At 40.5% G+C, this 25,503-nt stretch overlaps 1 protein-coding gene across 2 annotated transcripts in view; it reads left to right on the plus strand.

Moving 5' to 3' along the window:
- kcnt1b (potassium sodium-activated channel subfamily T member 1b) overlaps positions 1-25,503 on the plus strand; it is a 68,049-nt gene that overhangs the window by 8,781 nt on the left and 33,765 nt on the right. The gene's annotated exons all lie outside the window — the stretch shown is intronic.

Genomic DNA, 25,503 nt, shown 5'->3' on the forward strand with positions numbered 1-25,503 from the left:
ATATGGAACACAGAATTGTGTGATTATTTTATAATTTATGCTTCATAAACAGTCAAACCACACCGGGTCAATTTTGACCCGGGAGGACAACAGGTGTGACTATTTGCTGCAATTAAAAAAAATTACATTGTTTCAAAACACTATCCTGACTAAACTTTGACATATACCAGTCTGTGATAATACATCAACTTATGTGCCTCAGAACATAACTATATTCAAAATAGTTCAGTATTTCTGCTTTTTTTAACTCAAAAATGACGTATAATTTTATGTAAATGAGGACTATTATACCATATAATACAAAAATGAATGTAAAATTTGTGGTAATTGGTTGGAAATAAGTTGACTAAAAAGGTGCAACACAGAAATGTGTGATCATTTTATGCTTCATGCTTTATAAACAGTCAAACCACACCGGGTCAATTTTGACCCGGGAGGACAACAGGTGTGACTATTTGCTGCCATTAAAATATTTTACATTATTTCAAAACAGTGTCCTGACTAAACTTTGACATATGCCAGTCTGTGATAATACATCAATTTATGTGCCTCAAATCATAACCATAGTCAAAATAATCAGAATTTCTGCTGTTTTTTTTTTATCAAAAATGAAGCGTAATTTTTTATAAATTACATCTATTATATCAAACATTACAAAAATAAGTGTAAAATATATGTTGATGTGTTGGAAACAAGTTGACTAAAAAGGTTCAACACAGAATTTGATGATTATTTTATACTTCATGCTTTACAAGCAGTCAAACCAGACCGGGTCAATTTTGACCCGGGAAGACAAAAGGTGCATAGTAAATGGGAAGACAATACGAGGGTTAAGGTCTCTAGCTGACTTGTTTTAATAATCTTATAGAACTGGTCTTGAATACTGTATGCACTTCATGTCTGCATGCATTACTTTTAAAAAAAAACATTTTAAAGTCTGAGGCAACTAAGTCTGAGTATAGTAACATCAGAGTCATTGTGTTTGAACATATCCCTTTTGGGAAGCTTTGTAAAATGCTAATCCTTTTTTGACATACACTCAACTGAAAGCGCTATGAAGACAATGTATTTAATGCTATTTGCCTCATCAACTTTATTGATTTGATGTCAGCAACATGTTTCAAACTAGTTGGGACAGGAGCAACAAAAGACTTTTTTATATGTTTCACACAGTGTCCCAACATTTTTGGAATTGGGGTTGTACTTGTTTGGATTTCAGCATCTATTTACTTTTAATGTTACAAGAAAAAGCTTTTAGGGCGAGGACTGACGTGTTTCCGTACCACATTTCCACGTAGTGGAAAAGATAAGACTTTGTAATGATAACCTCTACATCTCAGTCAAAGGAGGAAAAACAATTTGGACTCTTGACATATTTTACATCTCAAGTTGTGACCCCACAGTTTCCCAACATCATCTCACCTGAAAGTCTGACGCGCTTGAAAGGCCGAGTGTTGTTAGCGGTGACATGTACGGTTCCACTTAGCAACCAGAGCTTGCAGTTTATACCATAGGTGGTATGAGTCACCACCATCAGCACAGAGTGGGTGGGCAACACTTAAGGGCCGCTAGACTTGTTCTCATCAGCAGCAGAGTGGCTGCGTGTCTTTGATGTGCTGCTGGTTTAAGGATTATTGTTATTGTCACAATGAAGCAGAGGCCCCAAACATGTCATCTGTTTTTTTCACACTCTGCCAGAGCAAGTTCCTTTAAGGATTTGTGCAGCCAGTAAGTAGAAACTGGAAAGTGAACAAGTAAAGGGTAAAAATGAGGGGAGGACTGAGGCATCGCACTCCTGGAAAGCTAAATCTGGACAGCGCTCCATTTCAGCAATTTCCTCTCAAATTTATTTCCCCTTAACACCGTGGAGGTATTAGCGAAAGTGGCACAGCATGCTTACCTGAACGTAGCGAGCATCCAGTTAACCTAGAGTGCTTTTTTTGGTCTTCATATGAAATCACGCAGTAGCTCAGTGCACAGCCTCAGAACGATAGCTCAAATGCGACGGACAATTAAAGGTAGGCTGTAACGAGAGAATTATTGTGCGGGTTTTGCTCAGAGAAAAATAAGATTTGTTTTGCCCGTCAGAATTTGTTTGTCTTTCTGGCAACTGTGTCTTTGTGCTTGGAAATCCCTGGTGTATTTGCCGTTTAGCCCCCATGCTCCGTCTTGCCAACTTAATTAGCATCGGCAGAGTTGGCTTGTCAGGCTTTAATAAGCAGCTGTGATGATGGAGGCATTTGGATGAGGTTGTCAGCACTGTAGAGGGGGCTCCAGTGTTGTGGGTGAGTGTCAGACGTACAGCGTCGCATGGAGGATTATTCAGGAATCACAGAATACAGTTCCTCCGACTAGTTCAAAGAGTTTCAGTCAAATATGCAAGGCCTATAGACTGAAGCTGCGTTTGAATTCAGAAATATTCACATGGGTTTGTGAACAGTTAAGAATGTGTACAGTTTCTGCCTTGATTATAATCAGCTTAAACAACAACTAATTATGACTCAAGAATGTCTCTTATTTGCATTTGTGTATTCGTAAATGCTGTGAGATGATTTTAGCTGTACTTATTTGGCCGCTTGAGTTCTGCCTGGCCAAGGTAATCAGCAAAATGTTTCATAATCAATATAGCCGCTGTGGTTCACTGATCTCGGATTTGCAGAATGATTTTAGTAAAGAGCCCAGTGGCAGCCTTTTCTAATAACACAACTGACTGCCAGTCAAATGATGTGTTGTTTTTTTTCCCACCTACTGTCTGTTTACTTAGACACTGTTTAGTAATTATCTCTCTGTTCATTTAAATACAATCTTTGTCCTCCCTGCTTCCAATATAATATTAGCTGTAAATACAAAGCAGAATAAAATATGCTTCATTTTTAGATTATTATTGTTTGTGTGCCTTTTTATCAGGGAATTGTGGTACAGTATTACAGTATTGCTCTTGTATAATTCTTGCATGCCTTGGAATTCCATAAAAGTAGAGCTGCACTTTACACAGGTTACTGAACTGATGCATAATATCAATGCTGTTAAATAAGATATGAGATTTTGGTTGTTACAGTTATCTTTAATTAGCCCAGATTTGCGTTTTCCTGGTCTTATGTGTACAAGGACAGCTTATCTGGCTGTTGGTGCTGAATGAAAGGGACTATGAAAAGCTCCATTTTACTCTTTCTAACAACATTGCTAATGAGTTATGTATGTGTTAATATTCAAAGATAAAAAAAAAATGCATGACCTTAAATCTGGATTTTTAATTTAAATGTAACACTGAAGTTCATTAACCTGATTTACCATCTTGACAATCCAAGATTGAAAGTCAGTTGATAATGAATAAAAATAATAAAAATGTATTGGCACAAAGCATTGAATTTGATCCAAGCCAGCACTGCTGATTTATGTAAGAAATGTCACCATAGCTTTTTGGGAGACAGTGATTAGACCTTTATTCAACAACAACTGAGGTACAAGAATTAATATTGTTCAGACTTCAGTTATCACTGAAGAAGAGATGAAAAGTTTCAGCCAGTGTCCAATTAGGAAATTCTGCAGCTGTTCACTTAGTTAGAAAAATTAAATATCTGTCTACATCTGTACGCACAGGCTGCCAAATAACAGACGATGGTCCTTTTTTTATGCAAACGAGGACAACACCACCACAGCTTTCTGGCACAGCATCACGCTGCGAGCAATTGTTTTATTCATGAAACTGTTGAACATGGCCTGTTTGCCTTTAATGTGGCCTAATAAACGTGCCTGTATGTTTTCAGAAAGGTTTCAAAGGGAAATGGTAGTTGTATCTGAAAACCCCAAAACTGAGTTTATTTGGAGGCATACTTTGAGTAAATGCTGCATTTCTCTGCACATGTTGAGGTAGCATTTCTTCCTGCTCTCTGATCGAAAGCACTGGTTTACTGGTCCCACTCATGGGCAATTTGAGGAATAGATTGGGGCTTTTTGTTTGTTTGGTTTTTTTTGGATGAACCATGGGTTCTGCCAAATTCATTTTACACAAGTGAACATTCCCTCAGACATTTTCATTTTTGGAGGTGAGCATAAGGTTATGACCAGTAAATGGATAGCAATAGCCTTTGGCAAAACAGCAGTCGGCCAGCAAAAGCGTCCGTGTGTGTGTGTGTGTGCGTGCGTGCGTGCGTGCGTGCTTGCGTGCGCGCGCACTTCTGCGTGTAAGCCTGCCAGTGGCATTGGCTAGACTTCTTCCTCCTCTCTGGCTATGCTGCGCACAGACAGACAGCTCGCCCACAGCAGCGCCAGCTCACTGCCTTAATATGTTTTGACAGAGGAAGCTTTATCACAGCTCTCGACACCCATCTGCAGCACGGAGCATGAAGCTGAGGCGTGCCCAATGAGCTCACCAAGACTTTTTTTATTGGGCCCATCAACAGCTTTGGCGTGTCCTCGCAGGCAGAATGTAGCTCATAAAGAAAAGAAAATCTGTCACTTTAAATGAAGTTCTCACCATTGCACATTAATAAATTATCATTATATGTAAATCTTGTTGGTACCTCTTATGTATTAACATTTTTTATCCACCAATACGATCACACGTTCTTGAGCAATGCCCTCAGCTGCGTTTTTCTGTAACTCCAAATGTGACAGCAGTGGCACTTTGTCACAGCCTGGTGTTGCATTTATCAGCTCTGTCCCCCGAACCCAGTTTCCTTTTTTCCTCGTGTCTTTTTCATCTCAGTGGCTCGAAGTTACTCATCTTGCAGAATCTGGAATTCATTCAACTTTATGTGCCAGGCATTTCAGAGTGGAATGCTTTACCAGCTGAAGCCAGTACTCGTCTAATAGGCTTCTCTGCAGCTTTATATCCCTGCATTTTTGCTGCCCCCTCAAAATCCAGCGTGAACCTAAAATAATGTATGTAAATATCCTGAATCTGAAGCCGCTCAGTTGCCTAATCATGCTGCAATAGTCCCAGAGCTCTGGGTACAATAGGAATAAACTGCAACCAGCAAGCACATGCCTGTCAATACGCCTGTCATGGCGTATTGTCATTATATTTAACCAGAGATGAGAAATATTAACCATTCCTAAATAGCTAACTGTATTCTGTATTCATGTCTGGCAAAAGGGAGTATGTGAAAAGGAATGTAATTTTGAATCATGTTTAAAATTTGAAAATCATGTGAATCCCTGAATTAGTCTTGGTTTTTCCAACTGAAAAAACAGAGACAGAGGATCATCATTGCTATAGATTTGGTTTTCTACACTCAAATTTGTCTCTTGTTCCTCAGGTTGAGGTGCAGGTTCCCCCCAGGTTTTGCACTGTGCCAGAAGCATGTAAACAGGTTAAGCATCTTATTTAATGGTGCTGCTGCACTAGTACAGATCACAGGAGATGATAAACCCAACGCTATACTGCCATCTGTGTCATTAGATCTACAGTACATTAGGTCGGCACTGGCTGGTGTCTGGTTCTTGTACTACAGCATGTTTTCGCCTTGCTGCTGCTGTCAGATCGGACTCACACAGTCTGCAGTTCTCTGTTTCACCACAAAGTGTCTCTGTGCTCAAATCTGTGCTTGTACACCTGTTTCTGCTGCCGATGAACCTGTCTGCATCCCTTTCTCTGTCATGCCCAAGTATATGGCAACTTTCTTCCTCAATACACTCATTTTCCTCTTCTTTTTATCACTTTCATTTCCTTGCACTCAACTGAAACCAGCGCACACACCCGCAAGCACTTACAGGACTGACAGTCTCCACAAGAGCAGATTTGTTTTTTCACATGATTAAATAATACCCCATTGTTCATTGATCAGCATTTTCATTTCCCATAAAATGCATTACAGTTATAACTGCTGGATAATGCGTTTTTGCAATTAGGATATGAGTGAGGGTGCAGAATACCCTTACCATCAGTTATACAGAGAAAGTTGACTTAGAACACACACATACAGCCATATACACACACATGCACACACACACACACACACACGGACCATTTGGAGTTAAGTACAACCAGAATCTGTTTTTTGTCAGGGACTGCCGAGCTGCTCCCCTGGTAGTTAAGTAGCTTGCGCAAAAATACTTTTTTGTTGTTGTTGTTGTCATCTCACCTCCTTAATTTTCCTATGCAGTCAGGATTAAATAGTAACTCTCTCTTCACAGGTCCTCCTCTCTAATCCCAAGGTTACTATCAACAGCTAATTTAATGTGTTTCCTGAAGGCTGAACTCAAAATGCCATGAGCAGTGAATGTAGATTGCATTATGTGTTTCCTAACCACATTACTAATGAGAGCTCAGCTCTTGTGGCTGCTCTGGCTACAGTACAATATAAACTACATCCTGTAAGCACATGACTGCAAATAGGCCTGTAGATTACAATAACGAACACGGGGTGAGAAATGTGATTCGATCTTTACAAATATGTTCTGAAAAACAGAGAAACATCAGAATCAGCCATGTTTTGTCCCCTGTTCTGTACACCTGACCTGCTGTACAACCAGCTTCCTTCATAATGTGAAAGTCACCTGCTAGACTACTGACCCATTTCAGCTTATGAGCTAAATTCAGGATTTATCTTAAGGTTCTCAAATACTTATTCACTGTTGGCTGATTATAAAAGGAACCATGCACAGTGGCCAGTTAACACTGTCACCTCATAGTACAGTGGCATGCAGAAGTGTGGACATGCCTGGTCCAACTGTCTGTTACTGTGAGTAGGTAATTGAGTAGCAGATGAACTGACCTCCAAAAGGCATCAAGTTAAAGATGAAACATCCTCTTCTACATTTTAAGCCAGATTAGTTTATTAATTTTGATTTGTACAATTTTAGAGTAACAAGAATGAAAGTAGCACCATGCAAAAGAGATTCAGGCTCTCAGATAGCTTTTATCAAGATCTCAGACCTTAATTAGCTTAATAGGGTTATGGCTTGTTTACAATCAGTGTTAGGAAAGGCCATCTTTATAAATACTCTGACTCCTCAAACTTTATCTTCAAAAAACACAATCACCAGCTGTGGCTTCCTCTAAGCTAACACTCTGAAGATGTAAAGCAGGAGAAGGCTAGAAGAAGGTAGCAAAGTGTTTTTCTGGGAGGTGGTTGATAGTAATGGTGGAGGTCAATGTAAAGTCTGGAAGACCAAGTCAATTTTCAGAGTGAACTGCTTGTTGGACTGCTAGAAAAGGCAAATCAAACCCTCTGTTTGACTGGAAATACCTTTATGAAGATTTACCCAACTCTGGAGGGATGGTGCTCTGTTCTACTGTGCAGCAACACCTGCATAAATATGAGCTTCAAGAGTCATCAGAAGAAAACCTTTTACTGCATCCTCACTGCAATTCACCATCAGAAGTTTGTAAAAGAACACGCCTGATGCATTTTGGAAGCAAGTCCTGTGGACTGATGAATTTAAAACACATTATTTTCACTGCAAAGAGCAAGTGTATGTTTGGAGAAAGAAGAACTTCATGAAAAGAATATCTCTCCAGCTGTCAAGCATGGGGGTGGATCGATCATGCTTTGGATTTGTGTTGCAGCCAGTGGGCACAGGGAGCATTTCAGTGGATTTAATTAAATACCAGCAAATTCTGGAGGCAAACATCACAGCATCTGTAAAAAGATGAAGATGAAAAGAGGATGGCTTCTACAACAGGGTAATAATCCACAATAGTCTACCTCAAGAGGATCAAGCTGAGGGTTTTGCCATGGTCCTCACAGTCCTCCGACCTAAACATCATTGAAAATCTGTTGCTGGACCTCAAAAGATCAAGACGGCTCAAGAATGTCACAAAACTAGAAGCCCTTTGCAAAGACAAACGGGCGAAAATACCCTAAACAAGAACTGAAAGACTCTTCACTGGCTACAAAAAGGCTTTACAAGCTATGACACTTGCCAAAGGGGGTGTTACTAAGTACTGACCATGCAGGGTGCCCAAACATTTGCCTCTGGCCCTTTGCCTTTTTTTGTTATTTTATAACTGTAAAAGATGTAATTTTAATCGAAAATGATTTAAAAATTATTTTACTTAGAATATTAAAGAAATGTGTCATCTTTAACTTTATGCTACTTTGACCAAATGTGCCCAAGCCTTTGCTGGCCCCTGCGGTACTGGTCATGGCCCTATCTTTATGGGTCAGATGGGTTAGAAAACAAATGAGCCATGGCTTTTTAAAATGCACCAGTGACACTTTTGCTGCGCTTTTTTCGAACATGGGTCATGGGGTTGGGGGGCGGTTGCTGAGTCCACCACGTGCTTCATGTAGGTTTGTACTCTGGGTGTGTTTCTATGTAAACCGGCCTGATCATGCCATGGAGTGTGTATTTAGACCATTTGCTCGTTTGTATGCGGCATCTTATCATTCTGGTGATTCGTGTGTGTAGTCAAAACGATGACAATAAGATGAACAGTGATGATCTTTGGACAGGAAGGACGATCATCGGGAACCATAACAATGTAGACCAGGTGATGGAGGTGAATGACAGGATGGCACGTTGGTCTGATCAATAGGAATCGCTGATCATTACGTTTGACCATCGCGGTTATGTAACCAGCTGGGGAGCCCGTTTGGGTTGGCCGAGCGCTTGACGTTACATCGTGACGACGAGTGGATCTCGCACACGCACGGGGACCTCACGTCTCCATCAGGGATGGAGGAGCGCTCGATAACCAGGAGACAAGCTGCTGCGCGCCTCAGTGTGTCTGAGCACCCCGTGATGCGACAGGGAGGGAGACGCTCCCCCTCCGCCCTCGTGCAGCACCAGTGAAACGGGGGATGCGGTTTTCCGGTCGGTCTCTGAGCGAGCTGAGCCCGTTCTGACACCAGGAGGAGGAAACATATTGGCCGCTCTCTGCTGGAGGTAGCACTCGGGGAGGCGGAGAGCCATGGCAGGCGCTAAGCTGACGCCCTCGCCCTCGGAGATCGACCCAGACGTCAAGACCGAGGTGCAGAAAACCCCAGAGCCCACCTGGGTCAACCCCTCCAACCCTCTTCGGACCATGGGCTCTTTTGGGAGCGATGCCGGCCAAAGGTAGCTGCCGCAGATCCGCACCAAAGTCGCATGTTTCTAAATGCTGCTCGTTTGCGCACATGCGGCATCGGCGAAATAACATGATGCTGAGAGCGCAAGGTGCATAAAGTCTTCCTAATAACTTAGCTCGCAATTATCCTCAGGCAAAAGTTGAACCGTAATCAATACTCCATTACCATTAAATCTACCCAACCGTGAATTGTGACATTATCGTTAAGCACCGGGTGGCACAGGCTTTCCCCACTGAGGATTAAGCATGAGCACAAGCAGTGCGCCTGTTTATGACTCAGTTTCATGACAAATAGCTGAATGATTGCAAACGCTTCTGCCGTCAATCATGTTTCTCTCAGCATCACTGGGGCTCATTTGATAGCTGCAGTGTATAGTGATTACATAATTTAGAGGATGCTGCATTCCCATTACAATTTTATGAATCCTGATGTTTTTATAGGATGGCAAATACCGTATTATACCACTACATTCAAAACTGAAGTGATATTTGACATGATACAAGCAGATTGGTGGATGAAATAAAAATGCAAACCATGGGGGATTACGTTGACATGCCTCTTTTTATATTTGGATAAAAAACCTACATATTTCTGCACGTCTGCGCCACTCATGTGCCTGCAGACCTCCAGAGTCAGGACACTCTCCCAGCTTTTGGTAGACAAATTAGACCGTGGTTTGTGCGAGCCGGGCTGAACCGTAACAACTGAGGGGAGACTGTGTGTGTGTTTTTTTTTTCCCCTTTCAGGAAGACAAAAGAACTTGAGATCTATAAAAATGCTGCAATTAAAACCCGGATTGGCACTCTTATCTTCAGGTTATATGAGGTTGGCTTGCCTGAAAAAAAAACAAAACAAAAGATTGTTCCTGTTTGGCAGTTTTTCAAAGACAGCGCAGCCAGTGTGCTGGTGGTGCAGTGTGTTCTCTCTCTCAGTATTCACAACACTAATTTTTCATGTCAATATTTACTTGAGGGAATTAATATTTTTGATATGATCAACAGGGGCATGGGGAAAGCATTTAAACATGTCACTGAGGAATTCAGTGTTGTCAGTCTCTTTGAATATTCATAAAATGTTTGCTCTTCCTCACTATAATTTCCCATCAATAATAGAGACCTATTAAGAAATCTGTCCACCACAAATATTGCAGTTTTAAATGTTGTATGTATTGTATTAAGCCATAGTATCCCCCAGTAAGTTAAATACATGCACCTCTGTAAAGTTTTCCTCTGGGTTAGGACACTGTCATATTATGGATGACAGACCTGCAAAGATGTCATGATGTATTACAGGGTTGCCAGTGTTATCCCTTTTTGGCTTTAAAGATGGCTCAGGATTACATGAGGTTTGAGATGACACTGGTTGAAGACAGTCTTCCTCTTCATTCATTTATTTATCATTTATTTATGTATTTTTGTTTCATAATTACCTCCTTGAGGACATTCATTGTGGTGATGCTGATGGCCCAATTTGAAACAAGTCTTGTGCACTTTTGCCAGCGAAGGTTTGCAACGTCAGTAGTGTGAGTAAGGTTTGAAACTGTATCTTTCATCTCAAGCACCTTTAAATGTGCAAAGGAGGCACTTCTAAAAGGTTGCTCATCCCTCTTCACTTTCTGATGTGTTTAATTATAATAATCACCGGTATGAGACAGCCTTAGCTCGGAGCGTTTTCGTAACACTAACAAGAACTGCAAATACTGTTGTGGTTCAGATAATGATGCAAAAAATGATGAGTACAGAAAAGATGATGTTTACTTACCTTGTACTTGACTGCTGATGGGAATGATGAACATAGGTTTGAGCTTTAGATGACAGAACAAACTCGTTTCTTTAGTTATTATCAACTGTCAACTAGTAGGATGTATAGATGGATAAGTAGAGTATATACACTGAGGATGATAATGGAGCAAAACACTAAATTCTGTTAAAAATCACAGTGATGGATGTGAAAACAGCAATGTTAAAGAGGTTTAAAGGTTGATACTTGTGAATGGAACAGCTGGTCATCACTGCTGTCAAATATATGCAACAATTCTGACAGCGATTATGAAATTGGCAGACAGGGATGATACTGACATTAATGCAAGCGATGAATGAGTGTGACAGTGGCAAAGATGGCAATGACATGTAGCCGCAGCTGCAATGATATCATCAAAAGTGAGCAATGATTAGTATGGACCATGATCAGTGCAAAGATGACAGTGATGGAGACAAAGCTTGTGGCGTTGCTGGTGTGCTGTAGGTGGTTAGAGCAACAATTGCACATCTGTTAGAGTGATCAGCCTCTTAGTCAGCTGACAACTGGTCTGAGAACAGATTGGCTGCTAATCAGTTTGAGAAGCTGAAAGATATTGAGTATGGCTATTGCAATGCTACAATGTTTGTATTGGGATCTAATGCACAATATCTGCAAATGGCTGAGGCTATTAAACCTAATGCATCAGTTGGCCAGTTGCCCTGGGCAACCAGATTTGGACCACCATCAACCATTAAGTAGAGTTGGTTGCCACTCTTGGCAATAAGTCGTTGTGTACCTTAAATGGATCAATAAATGCTTAAAAATGTCTTCCTGTCTTATTACTTTCAGAGATGACAAAATAACAGGTTTTGACGTATAGTTTAAAGCCTACACAAAGCCCCTGCATGTCGGCTGCAGGCTGACAGGATGTTGTCAGAAATCAGAGCGCTTTCTAGGTCATGAAATGTGATGCGTCTGGCTGACTCCAGAATGAGAGGATGTGGAGAGGGTGTGACAGAATCAATAATCTAGCCCATCGTACGACACTGCCTATAAAAAGTTAATCTATTTCTGCATAATTTACAACACCTGGGAATCCTTTATTATCTTCCTATCTATAGGATTCCATATACAGTATTGACAGTTAAATACTGTGGGCAGTGACAAGACTAAATAGGACTTGGAGGATTTTCAAGAACAGAGCCATTGACCATCTTTTAAACACAGGATGTGGTCAAAACAGACAGACTCACGCAGATTTATTTTGGCTTCATCCAGCTTTGCCACCACATTGCCTCGCCATGACAAATCATTTGGTTTGGTCTTTTGGTGTGCAATGAATCTGAATTTTAGAGCCCAGTGGGAACAGTCATATTCTCATTAAGGCCACACCAGTATGTTACGCAGGATGAGTTGAGGTTTTTACTGCATATAGGCCAGCAGAGTAGCGACTTGATAAAAATCAGAACTTTTGATTGACTGATATGCAGCATGGACTTCATACCCTTTGCTGATGTTTCAGCAGCACTGAGCCTTCTACAGAGTGTACATGTCTGTCAGTCTTCCATCCAGTTTTAGTACTTGTTACTGTACATTTTCTGGTTTTCATCTTTAAGTCTTGTGCAGTCAGCAATGCCTTGTCAAAGCCGATGCTACACAGTAGATTTTGATTATTGGCCATTCATGTTGTCCACTGTTTGATTGATGCTTTGATGAAGTCATTCATTATTTTTTTTATAATTTCCTGTTTTTTGCATTTTTCCTTTAATTCACAGTTAAATGGCAACAGAGTTATTACATGATACAACCCTCTGTGTCCCAGATTTTCCTTATCCTGGCCTTCTGAAGGATATGAAGCCACCTAATGGGTATATGATATGGGCTTTAGATAATTAGCACTAGATCGAGCAGAAGAATGGATTAGTGTAGGCCTGGAGGAAGAATAAGGAAGAATCTCTGTGATTTCACTCCAGGAGAATAGTCATATTTGGTCAATGGTCAATCATATTTAAAAGCATTTGTTGTCAGCACAGAATATCAGTTACTGGTAACATAAATCAATATTGACTAAAAAGATAACAATGGAACTGTATTTCTATAATTGAGGTTTATGGCCTGTGGACTGTGCAGATATGGGAACCATGACCGAATTTCAGTGAAACTTCTCTTTTAAACCTTAAAATAATTTTGTGTGAATTTCCCTCTCAGTAAATTGAGCTTTCAGGCAGATTTTATTCAAATAAACCTTATCTCATTTTTTTTGCATTTCTTCTGTGCACCAAAGCTGCATCTTATTTAGGTTCCTCCACTCCCACACACCTTTTTGTTATCCCAGCAGACACTTTGATCCAGTTACCCTCCTCAATTGGTGCAGTATATTATGTGCCTTGTACAATATCCTAAATGTATCTAATGGTAAAAAATGAACTATGAATACGCTGTAAATTAATCCAAATGTTGAGGTTCCACCCCAACATGGTAAAGTACAAGCTGCCCTAGTAGATCTTCATCAATCTGCAGCAGTTAATGAGAATCTCCTTTGGTGTAAGCAGTCGTCAGTTGGGAAATAGAGGGAAAGCTAATACACATGAACACTGTCTCAGTACTAAGATGAATGTAGATGTAATAAGGGAAGCTAATATTTCATCTTCTGTTCATCATGTTGGCCTTATTGTGGTTTCTTGGTTAATGACTGTTTTTATTAGTCCTTCATCATTAGATGTTTTGTTTATCAATCAGTTTTCCAGCTAATTGCTTTTCACAGTCTTTTCAAATTGCTGCCCAGTTACACTGTGATTGTAAATTATTGTTGAGCTTTTCTTTTTTTTATTGCACTGACTGCTGAAGTATGTGTCCTCCGCCCATATGTCTTATGTGTATTTATAGCGCCCTGCTTTCATGGAACAATTAAGCTTTCATTTTGATTTGAGTACCCAGAGTTTAATGATGGGTTGTAATATGGTCCTTGGGGTAAGTTACATGCTGTCCATCTTTGTTGTTCATTAAAAAATGAGGATGAGATCTCTCAGAAATTGACTTGAGAGTTGAAACTGGCAAATAATGAGTGCCCTGGTTGCTATGCATGCATTTAAACAAAATGAAGTTTTAAAAAGACCATCGATGTCAAGTGTATCCATCTAAACGAATGCTAGTGGCCTTGAATTGTGTCTGTAACAGTGAGATACTGTGCATGCCTGGCTGTGTATTGTACGTAACAAGTGTGCACTTTATGAACATAGCATTGTGTACAGGCATTGGCCAAAAAAATCAAACACAACCATCGTCTTACTTGCCTCCTCCTGCTTCTCGAGAGCGTTAGTTAGCTATAGAATCAATTAGAGGGCCTGAAGAATGTGGGAATGAGGGATAATTTTAGTGAAGCTGCCGAGCTCAAGAGCTTACACAGTCAGCTCTGGATGTCAGCTGAACTCAATCTGAGCCGTGCTCCAGAAAGCGCTCCCAATCTGGGCTGTGCAGAGTAGCACCAACATAGTTGTTTACAAGGAAAAGGACAACATATGCTCGGCACAGAGCTCTCTAGAATGCTGTTGTCACTCCATAATTTCTCTGAGAAAGCACTTGTGCACACTCACTCAGTAACCAGAAATTAGTATTCTGCAAATGATAGAGCATCAACAGAGGGTGACACAATATCATGAGCGCCTTTTCTCTCAATATATATCATGATATAATTACATTTCTGGAAATTCTATTGAGAAACTACATATGGAAAAATGATCAGTAATCTGTTCAGTACAGAGAAGTAAAAAAAAAAAAGTGAAATACTCTATCTGTGCTCAAATTTGGGCAATAAGAGGCACAAGAAACACAAAATAACCTGACAGGGAATGTGTAAATTAAATACCAGACATATAAATTACATGATAACATTGATGCATTGATGCTTCTTTAAATCATGAGTCATACATTTCCAATTATTTATCCATCCTTCCATTTGTGAAGGTTGGCTGTTGTCATTTTAAAGACCTGGTTGGGTCAGTTTTAAAAGTGGGAGTTACTTTGGCACAAGAGGTACAGAGGTACTGTTGCTATGGTTACCCGCAGTTTAACATACCTGTGGTCTGATTTAGAACTGAGGTTCAGCTATTGACCAGAACTATCTGTGAGATCGTCTATTATAAGGTTTTAATGGACACTTGCCAGCCAGGCAGAAATGGGTGTTTTCTGTGAGCATGGAAGAATAGAGTATGTGGGTGTTAATGATGCTGTGTCCGCCAGCTGTATGTACAGATCAGTGCTTTAACACATGCTGTAGGTCATGGGCAGAATAATTACACTACAGGGCAGTATCTTCTGGTTTGACTGCGTTCTCCTTCTTTTTGTGTGTAATGCTCCCGTTAAGAGTTCCCTCTTAACCAGGTGTTTTGTTGCTGTATTAGAACCACCCAGTCATGTTGTTGGAGTGGATAACTTGAGCTGCTTGTGTGGTATGTGAGGAACTGCATGGGAATTGTAGTTTATGAGGAAGTGTTGGCACGTTTCCTGCTGCAGGTGAACGCATTGAAAACTACAGATCCCATTTTGTCCTTGAAGTTGCTGCAGAGATGGGGTATGTGTGATAGGCCCTCCCACTTTATATCAGCCAGTCCTTGAGGCAGTTCTCAGTGAATCCAATTGAAAGCACACTTTGAAAGTGCTGGTCATTTTGCACTTGTTGTCTCAGTAGCTCAGCTCATGCTCCTGATTCCAGATCTGCTGCAAAGAGGTGAGACTCAATTTGCTTCTTCGCTGTGTCCGTTTTAACACAGTTAGACTTGAAGGGCAACACGATGCTAACTGCATGAATATTAGGATTTTTTAATTTCTTATAATGAAAAAACAGTGGAAGGAACTGAGTTAAGTGTGTTGAGTGTATCAGTTGGATGGAAGCAAAGGGAGCCTCTGTTTATCTTAGCTTCTATATTGCTAAAGCTCTTAGCAGCCAGATAGCATCTTTATTGCTCATTAAAGCGCTGTCAAATAGTCACCAAATGGACAATGAGATTGCAGGAGAGGAGTTGGTCTTGTTGTTATGTACAGTGTCCCTGAAAAGCAGGCTAATCATTTCCTAATTGCTTTATTTATTATTGCTTTATGCTTTATTTTTTACCCCCTGAATTATTTATTATTTCTTTATGCTTTATTTTTTACCCCTGAACTAACTTTTTCAAGGGGCATTTGGCATGTCATGAATCTCACTGGAAGCCTTTTGGTACAGTATTACCAGTAAAATAGGTGTTAAATAAGTGAAGTTGCTCAGTCACATATTGTGCATCAGTCTGTTACATATTCTTCAAGCATTTCCAAAATGCCCAGCAATCCATCGTTTTTGTATCTTGTATCCGTCTCTTAAATGCACTACAGATCCAAAGTGACTTGAATATATTGAATCTGGCTTTTAAAATGTGATTTTCTTTCATGTGATAGGATTGATAACTAAAACCTTTTCAGTTCAGTCAAGGTCCCTTACAGGTAACTTCAGATAATGATTATTTTCCTAACACTGAGCGTTTTGAGGTCATCAGTATATTCATGGTAGCATTACTAGAAAGTTACAGCTGAATGAACAGTGAGGACATGTTTATTTTGTCAAAAAGCCACTTGTCTGTCGTGGACACATCTGATAATTTAATAATCGACTGTGCTCCATTGTTGAAATGGCGAAAGGTTCTTGATCAATTACTGGAATTATACAGGTCCTCTCTTGTGACCTAGCTACTTCCTGGGTTTAATGGACACTCCATTAGACCTTTCAGAAGGCGTAAATGGTTTGATGATGCTCAGCGTGTGTCAGAAACTTTTCATCTATGGCTGGACTGCCAAATAATGACCTCTTTACAACACGGATTCCTTCAGCTTCTCTTCTTTTCTCTTTTGACCAGCAGACAGGCTTTGATCATTCAAGCTTCATAGGGATGTCAACCTAAATTATATTTTTATCCATCTACTTTTCCTGAAATTGATATTTTTAGATGTGCTTTGCGTTAGACATTGAAGGTATCTTACTCGCCAGAGTTACATTTATAAATTACAACAACAGTAGAAACCTACAGACATAATGGTACATGACTTAATTCAGTTTAGAATGGATTAAGACTGTAGGTTGCGTTGAATGGTGAGAAGCTTAGTTTATGCTGTAACATTTTACAGTTATGTTGAACAGCTACAAACAGAACTGTGGTGGTTTTTTAATTCGTCAGACTAACTGAACTGTTTGCAGATAATATATATGAAATTGACAACATGAGTCATAGCTTTGGAAAAATATGGATGAATATCGATATGGAAAACTAATTTCTATACAGTGAATGCAAGTGTATTTGGGTCATGCAGTTTTGATTGTACTGTATAGTACAGTATTGTACAGTAAAGATTGACTCTACTGTCCAGTTGTGGAATTACTATGAATCTGAGTGAACGGTATGCCTCTTGTTAGTGAAGCCAGACCTACATTTAATGACAACTAATCATAAAACCCTGTTGTATCGTTTAAATGAACCTCAAACAAATCAACAACAATTTTTGAATGCCATAAGATGATATGTTCAATTAAATGTGCTATTAATGATACTGGTCTAAAAGTTAAATCAATAAAAGTGTATCAGAACTGATGGGTTTTTTTAAACAGTACAGAGTAGAATCAGATGTTTTTTTGAGGAGAGTGCATAAAGCAAGAACTGCTGGCACAAAAGCTTTGCTGTCTATTCTTGTGTATCTTACTTACTGCTTTCTATACATTCTTGCAAAACTTTTGTTTTCTTTTGCCTTTACTAGACCTTTTTCACCACAGACGTTGGACTCATTGCAGGAACGGCACAAATGTAACCAGTAACATTAATTATGGCTCCATTTCATTGGCGTGCACCAATACCAGACCTCTTGACCTGGAGCACCGAAAGGGAAGGCAGCCCTAATTAATGTTCTTCACCACAGCTCTTATAGTTTCACCAAGTGAAGTTGTCCACTGTGGTGAAGTCTACTCCCTGAATCACAGTGGCTCTGTGGGATTCTGACTCAGTCGTCCTCATTGTGCTGTGTTATCTGTTCCTGTCAGGTTGATTTCATTTGCAATTTTGAAAATTTGAGATGAATGTGTGTATCTAACTCCATGCCATAGAACAAATCCTTCCTTGGTTCAACCTCAGTAATTGGTCTCCAAAGGAAGTCGTTGTCACAGAGTGCACGAGTCAATTTGTTCTGCATCAGATCAAACTGTGTGTGACCCTGAGCCCATCACAAATGTCTATTCATCATTCAAATCAATAGCTGGGTACGTCTCCCTGTCTGTCAGTTCCCTCAGTGTTACACACTCCCTTTCTCTCCACGGTCATCTCAATGTGGAAAATGAGATTGACCAAGAGGGTGTGTCCACTGATCCCCTGTGGTTTGCGTTAATTGTTCCATCTGTTCTTTAGCCAGCTGACGCATTGTTTTTGATTAACTTAATATGTAGTGTTTTCCTGCATGCGCCCTGTGAATTAGCTCAGAAATGCATTTTGTATTTCCCGTCATGCTCAGACACAGTCAGTTTCCATTGTAAATGTTTATATTTACTTGTGTGAGGAGTTTGAAGGTGACACTGTGAAGCCTTGGTGGAAAAGTCTTGACAGTAGTCCTTGACTGTGCAATAAGAAGCTACTGCACAAATATGGGATCTGATGCAACTTTTGGACACATTGAATATGTATTTAACCAATGTACCCAGTATTTTGCATGGTCTAGGTTTTTTCTGATATTCTAAAAGGAATATCAGCTCGCTAACATTGTATCAGATCACATGTTGTATCTTCTTGCTGCACAGAATGTGTTCAGATCCTCCATCAAGGTTAGAAAATGGTTGCATTCCCACTCGAGATACAAGTGAATGCACAAAAAAAAAAAAAAAAAAAAAAAATGCAGCTGCATCCTGAGTGGCAACGTTTTCTTGCTCTTTCCCCTCTCCTTCCCTTTCCTGCTTTCTCAGCCTCACTGTCTCCTAACCTGTGCCTATCTGTGTTCATGTGTGCTGCGTCCAGGTATCAAGAGGAGTACAGTATGGACTCCACCAATGCCCAGTAAGTCCCTGGCAGCATCATGCTTGCATGGCATGGAAGTTTTGGACTTTTTTGAGAGCACCAAAGCACATATGTAACACTGTTCACTTTGGATTTTGCATAGACTGGATGTGGACATACTAATGCCTTGACCTTGTCTGGAGGTTGTGTTAACATTACATGTATCAGTAAAGTGGGTAATAATTGTTGTAATAATGGTGCAGAATGCCGGGAATAATTCATTCATTTGTGGCTACCTTTTCAACAATTGCTGTGGCAAAGACTCAAAGTAAACATTTAGCTCAACACAGATTTTTGTCACATTCGATCACACCACAGGAAATGCTGAAAAGGCAGTTTGTGTGTTTTTATCAACTTATTCCAGGTGTGTTATCTGTTTCTTGAGAGAATGTGCACAGCAGTCTTCCCTCGATGTAAGATCAAGGCTTGAAGCATTTATCACGTCAGTGGAGATGAGAGTCTCTAGCCAAACTAAAATCTGCGTGTTATATTGATGAAATAGGTGCTGAAACTACCAACATGTCAACCGTTTGTGCTGTACTTGGTGTGCACTGTGCATGCTGCAGACTCTGATCGTATGCAAGTTTATAATGGAGTTTCAGATGCTGTGATATTTGGAATATTGGGTTTTTACTACTAACACTTTGAGAGGATTTTCTGAAATACCCAAGCTGCCACAATGTGGTGATAAAAGAGGTGAGGCGTGGAGGACGCATCTGTGAGTTACAGTAAAATGTTCTTTTTTCTTTTTTTTCTGGAAATAATTCTTTAAAATGCTCTTTTTAGTTGTCACCTTTCGCCTGGTTACATGTCTAACGTGTATTTCAGCAAATAGGTCCATTCAGGTCCACCAGAAAACATCATTAATCATTATCACAGAGGCCATTTTGCTTTAAAACACGCACACAGTATGTAATTTCTGCCACAAGGGATCTCTCAATCAAAACGATCACAAAAGAAGACAAGTTAGATGATGTTGTGAAGTATTGTGGGATTATGGGAGTTGTTATCTTGATTGTTAAACAACCACCATTGAAAATTTCTCCAAGGTGACTCGGGCAGAAATACATAAGTTTACTTTTTCACGATCTGACGTATCATCTAGTGTTTGCTGGGTCGCCATTGACGAACAACCACACTGTTGCCTTATATAAAATTATGGATTTCTATGGCTTTGAATATTGTTGGATACATTTAAGTGCACAGCTCTACAAAATATATAACGTAGGTCTAGTCATTTTTAGACATTTTAATTTGGAAATTTTACATATTGTGCATTTAAGTCCTAAAAGCTTGTATATCTATGACAGAATTGGTCTGCCCCTTGGTGCTCTGGATTTGATAAGTGTTTGAGTGCAATACATTTAGCCACCAGGCAGGACAAGTAAGGCATCTCTTCCTTTCTCAAAGGACATTTTGAAGGGATCGGTGACCTTGGCTGTTATTGAAGCCACAAAATCCCAGTTGTGCTTTGAGCCAAAATGAGAAGCGCAAGTCACCACAATCAGCGCTGACTGTCATCCTCCAAAACACGAATCTGTGATGTATCCTAAACAAAGCTAATAATCCTCAGAATTGCTACAAAGATGTGCATTTTTTTTCTTAAATTATATTCAGGTTATGCTGGTCCCAACCTTTTTAAATGCTCTGCTACTCTACACAGTCTATGATGTTTTTTCAACCAGCATGTGGTCAATACATGCTGGCAGTTCTTCATGTCAGTAGCAGCTTTCCCCCTGCAGCTATGGTGGGTTGCAGCTTGAGTGTAGTTTGTTGCAACTGTGCTGCTGTTGGAAAATGGACCATGATCCTTGGGGATGTGCTAAGTGGAGAACTATAAACATGTGTTGACATGTGAGTGTTCCCTTCACCACTGGTATGGTAAGTAGAAAATTCAGGCTGACACTCACACGCGCAATAAGGCTCCCTCTTTGTTTCATTGTGTGGCACTTTAACCTCAAGGAACTGCATGTTGATACATTTTTAAAGGGAATAAGGCACATAAACATTGTAATGCATATTCAGTTACAGGTGATTGACCTTGTTTCTCTACAGCAATCGTTTCTGTTTTATTTGAGTATCCAAAAAACAAAAATACCCGACATAACATGAGGTGTTTCGTGCAGCTGCACAAAAAAACTAAGCTGACTTATAAGATAACAGGAAATGTCGTTTTGGTTTCAGCTAATCAAAGAGTAAGATCATCATTGCATGTTCAGAATACCACAATGTTTGGTGTAAGCACAGTAAAGGGTGATCTAGATGCTTTCACAGTGGGTGCTTGAACCTCTCATTATGGAGGAGCCTGATACCGAGACGTCCCTGAGCAGCTACTCTAGGTAGGTAGCAGGTTTTACAACAAAATATTTCCTGGAATGCACATCAGAATGGTGATATATACTGTGCAATAGTGAAAGTGTGTAAAGGTGTATATTTTTCTTCTGTAACACAATGTGAAAGAAATGTTTATGTGACACTGCATGACCTTGATTTCTCAATCCTGGCTCCCTGCTCCTTTTTTCAAATCTCATGCCATTATTATCAAGCTGTCTTCAGAGGCTGATGTGACTTGAGCACCTCTCCTCTCTTCCTGAAAGTGGAATTTATTGAAAAGACACATTTTCCTGACAGTTCATAGAAAGTGAAGCTAATTGAGCAGTTGCAGTCAAGTGGGCTCTCTTGTGAAGGACAGAAGGTGCCATGTTTACCTACATTGGTTTCCATTTATAAATGTGGAATGGAGTTTCTTTTAAAGCATCAATATGACATCTGCATTATTCCTCTCTGCCATTTTTCTTACTTATGTTGTTGAATGTTTTAAGGTTACTGTTGCCGTACTTTCATTGCTTTATGAACAATTTCATTTTCAGGGGAGAATCGCTGCTGTCGTCTCGTCGACAGAGCAGACGATGGTGAAGGAATCTTTCAATATCAGCGTTATTTCATTGAGTTTCTATTAAGTTCTTTCTAAATGTCCTTGCTCATCAAAAGATTTTGGAGTGCAGGCCCGTGTCCTGGAGGGTTTTAGCTCTCAGTTGACACTGCTGCATGCTTTGTCATTTTCTGACACAAGGACGTGGCCTGTTGGGCTTTCTTAGGTATGATACCTTTTTTACTCTGTCTAACGGCCCATTTCTCTGACAGAGTAAGTCTAACACCTGCCGTCTAATGTAGAATCTGACAACATTGTACTTTTGTTCTTCTAACTCTTTACTAACTTTTTACAGTGCTGAGCCCTTAACCAAAGGGGGTCTCCACACATGATTCGGATCAGTAAAAAGTCTCCAAGAGCTCTAGTAACGAGGAACATCTCTTTTAGGAGAATTTGTCTTACTCAGGGACTCATGGAGTGTGATATCCAACCGTTAAGCAAATTAGCGTGCATGCTCTTGAGATCTCCACTGCAGTCAACAGGATGACTCATTTGTTACACACAAACAGTGCAGTCAGCAATAAAGTGAGCAGCACTCTTATTATAACCGCACATCATTGTGTCAGAGCGCCTCAACAGACCTTGAACGACATGTGACAACTGCTTTGAATCAGCATCTTTGGGATGCTGATTCAAATCTGAGCTATGATGAATTCTGCTGCAGTGCACTCGCTCTCGCTCACAAAAAGTGATTTAGAACAAAAAGCTTCAGGGTTGTCTCTGTCCTTGAACACATCATGTGCACATACAGAGTAGCTAGGACCCTATCCGGAACTCCCACGCACACATGCAGAAGCATATAGAGTGTATGGATGCCTCAGGAGACCAGAAATGACCTCTTCATCGTTCATGTAAATCTTGTGAGTCCACAGGCCACACAGCTCCATTAAAGTGATTATCCTCCCCCCGGCTGATTATAGCAGAGACTCTGTTACATTTGCCTCTTGAGGTTCCTGCCTTCAGTGTCCATTTGACAAAGTAATTTCAGAGTTGCCATAGTCCATGTCTGGCCTGAAGCCCATTCAACTATTTTTGCGCTGTGATGAGGCTACTAGAAAAGTACCACACCGTGGGAAGTTTTAGATGCAGCTCGGTGGAACAGAATGAGAGAATAACAAAGATGCTTCAGCTCTTGAATATTCATGTCCGAGTGTAATATTTTTAGAATCCCTGCAGCTTTTATATCAGGCCCATGTCTGAGGTGCATTGTGAGAGGTGGGGACAGAGCAAACCTGAGATCTGAAAATAAAACAAAATTATATTCCGGGTGTGATGCTGCCATCCTGTTGATAAGACAAGATGCAGTATTGGTGTGTGTGCTGCCTCTGTGCCCCAAAGCCTTGATCTTATTGTAAACCACAAATACAACGTGTAGCTGAACTCTAGCAACCTGATTGGTCACCGATAACTGGGCTGATAATTTACAAATTTTGATAGTAATTAAACAGGAAATGATTTCTGCTTACATCTGCAGCAGCAGAACATGCAGAAGCATCAGTGTAAGATTGTCCTTGCAGCTCCCACAGTCATTTTTTGCCCCAGGTGATGTTGCATTTGGCTGACTGGTACTGCTGTTCACCAGTGCTTTCCCCTGCAACACTCGGACAAATATTCCATATGGAGCAGAACACCTGGCAGCTGTTTGGCAATATTTTTTTCCCATCACTAGAATGAACGCAGGCGTTTGAACAACTCTGTTCGGTCAACCAGATTGTCCCGAGGTCAGCAAGCTGTTTGATGTTTATTTACAGAGTCTACAAAGCAGATGTAGTGTGTGTGTGTGTGTGTGTGTGTGTGTGTGTGTGTGTGTGTGTGTGTGTGTGATTATGATCATGAACTTGTCACTGACGCTCTGTCACATGTTCTGAACGGTTGTAATATATACAAAAGGCTCGACATACCATGTAGACTTGTTAGTTTGGGACAAAAGGTCATGCTCCATCTATTGTGACTATGTGCAAACACTCCTGGCTCATGCCTTGCCTACCATCTTTTAACTTGAGGGACGTGAAGTACCAACTTTCTGCAGACGCTGCCTGGCTTCTTGGATACTCAAACTGCTCATGTTTACATTTGACAGTCTGGCTAATGTCCATAGATTGGTGGTGATGCTTTGCAGGCTACAGGGATGCCAAAGAAAAGAGCGTGAGTACTTAAAAGGTATTGCCGCGGGTCTGAAGTCAAGTGTGGAAGAGGCGCTATTTGTAGCCTTTGTAGCAGCATGCCAGAGGTTTTCATCGCTGTTTATGTTCTAGGGCTTAAAGATCTCAAGGGCTCAACTTTGCCTCGGTGGTCACAAATGAAAAAACTTAACACTGTGGTCCATTAGTGTTTGACAGACACGTTTTTTTGCAGCTCTGTACTCTAAACTTTGAGGACAATTTGAAATCAAATGACTATGAATTTGTACTGCAGACTTCATGGGTGAGGGTGTTCATGTGTATATTGACTGTGGTGGGGGAATTGTACCCATTTTTATACATAGTCCCCCTGATTGTAGGACATTGAAGCTAGATACTGATCTTAAACAACAAAAAAAAAAACTAGGAGCTAAAATAAATAATTTTTAGTATAGACTGTGGAACTGAAGCGCAATGTAAAGAGCAGATCCAGACACTAGAATAAGTTGCTAACATGGTCTTGAAGTTGCGGTCACCAACATTGCAGACATTGCCATCCCTAGAGCCATGGTGCTAGCATGGCTAAAAATTCTACAATTGCAGTACCACTCGGTTCACCCAGTATGGATGAAAACGAAATGGCTCTAAGTCAGCACTTCAACCTCATATTCATTGTTCCATTTGAACTAAAATGTGACAGAGCACAGATGCAGCATAGCAGAAAATGTGTTTCTGTCCAAACACTCACAGACTGAACTGCGGGCGTCTCAGCTTACATTCAGAGGAGCAGGGAAACCCTCACATTGAAATATCATTAGAAGAGAGGACATGCTGCTGCACGGCTGTCATCTCTACCCATACAAGCACACACCAGGCTCATCAGATTTTCGTTGTCGCAGTGTTGTCCAGCAAATGCCAATGCAGTTCTTATATGACAGCACAATTAGACTTGCATCACTGAGTGTATTTTGGAGTCACATTTCAGGTTGTTTGATGTGCTCATGTTTCCTATTTGAAGTGTAATTGCAGGTATCTGCAAACAAGCTGAGAAAACATGAAGTCTATATGGCAGCTGCGTCAGTGTGGACCGTCTGAACATTGATCACCCGACTTGCCGCCATCAGTCTTTACGACAGTCTTTTGGTGGTTCTCAAGTGATAGAGAAATCAATGCACGCGGTTTACAGACGTATAGCTGTGTGTTTACATATAGCTGTGTGTTTGGGTAAGGTGGAGTCACGGGCGATGCGGTTGGTGCCTATAGATAAGAACATGTCGTTCTGTGTGTACCTGTGGCTAATTCACTGCAATGGAAACACATAACACACAAACACGTGAGTGAGTGTTCCCTGCCTTGGAAGCTGTCTCCATGGCGATACAGTGAAAAGAGGGAGAAGGGGGAATCGCTGGAGGATGGTGCATATCTCATGTTATTTCTTCCGCCTACACTCATTATCTACACATATATAACTTCCTTACGACATGGCTGCTGTAATTACCCTCCTGCTCTCTCCTCCCCTGTCTTTTTGCACCCTGTGCTCATCTTGTCAGACAAGGTAGAAGGCTCTAAGGGTCCCTCCTAGAACTGAGAGGCCATTATTCCTTCTCCTCCATGCTCATTAAAGACGACAAGCTCTCTAC

The sequence above is a fragment of the Chelmon rostratus genome, chromosome 5, assembly GCF_017976325.1.
Source record: "Chelmon rostratus isolate fCheRos1 chromosome 5, fCheRos1.pri, whole genome shotgun sequence".
In the NCBI taxonomy this organism is placed as follows: domain Eukaryota; kingdom Metazoa; phylum Chordata; class Actinopteri; order Chaetodontiformes; family Chaetodontidae; genus Chelmon; species Chelmon rostratus.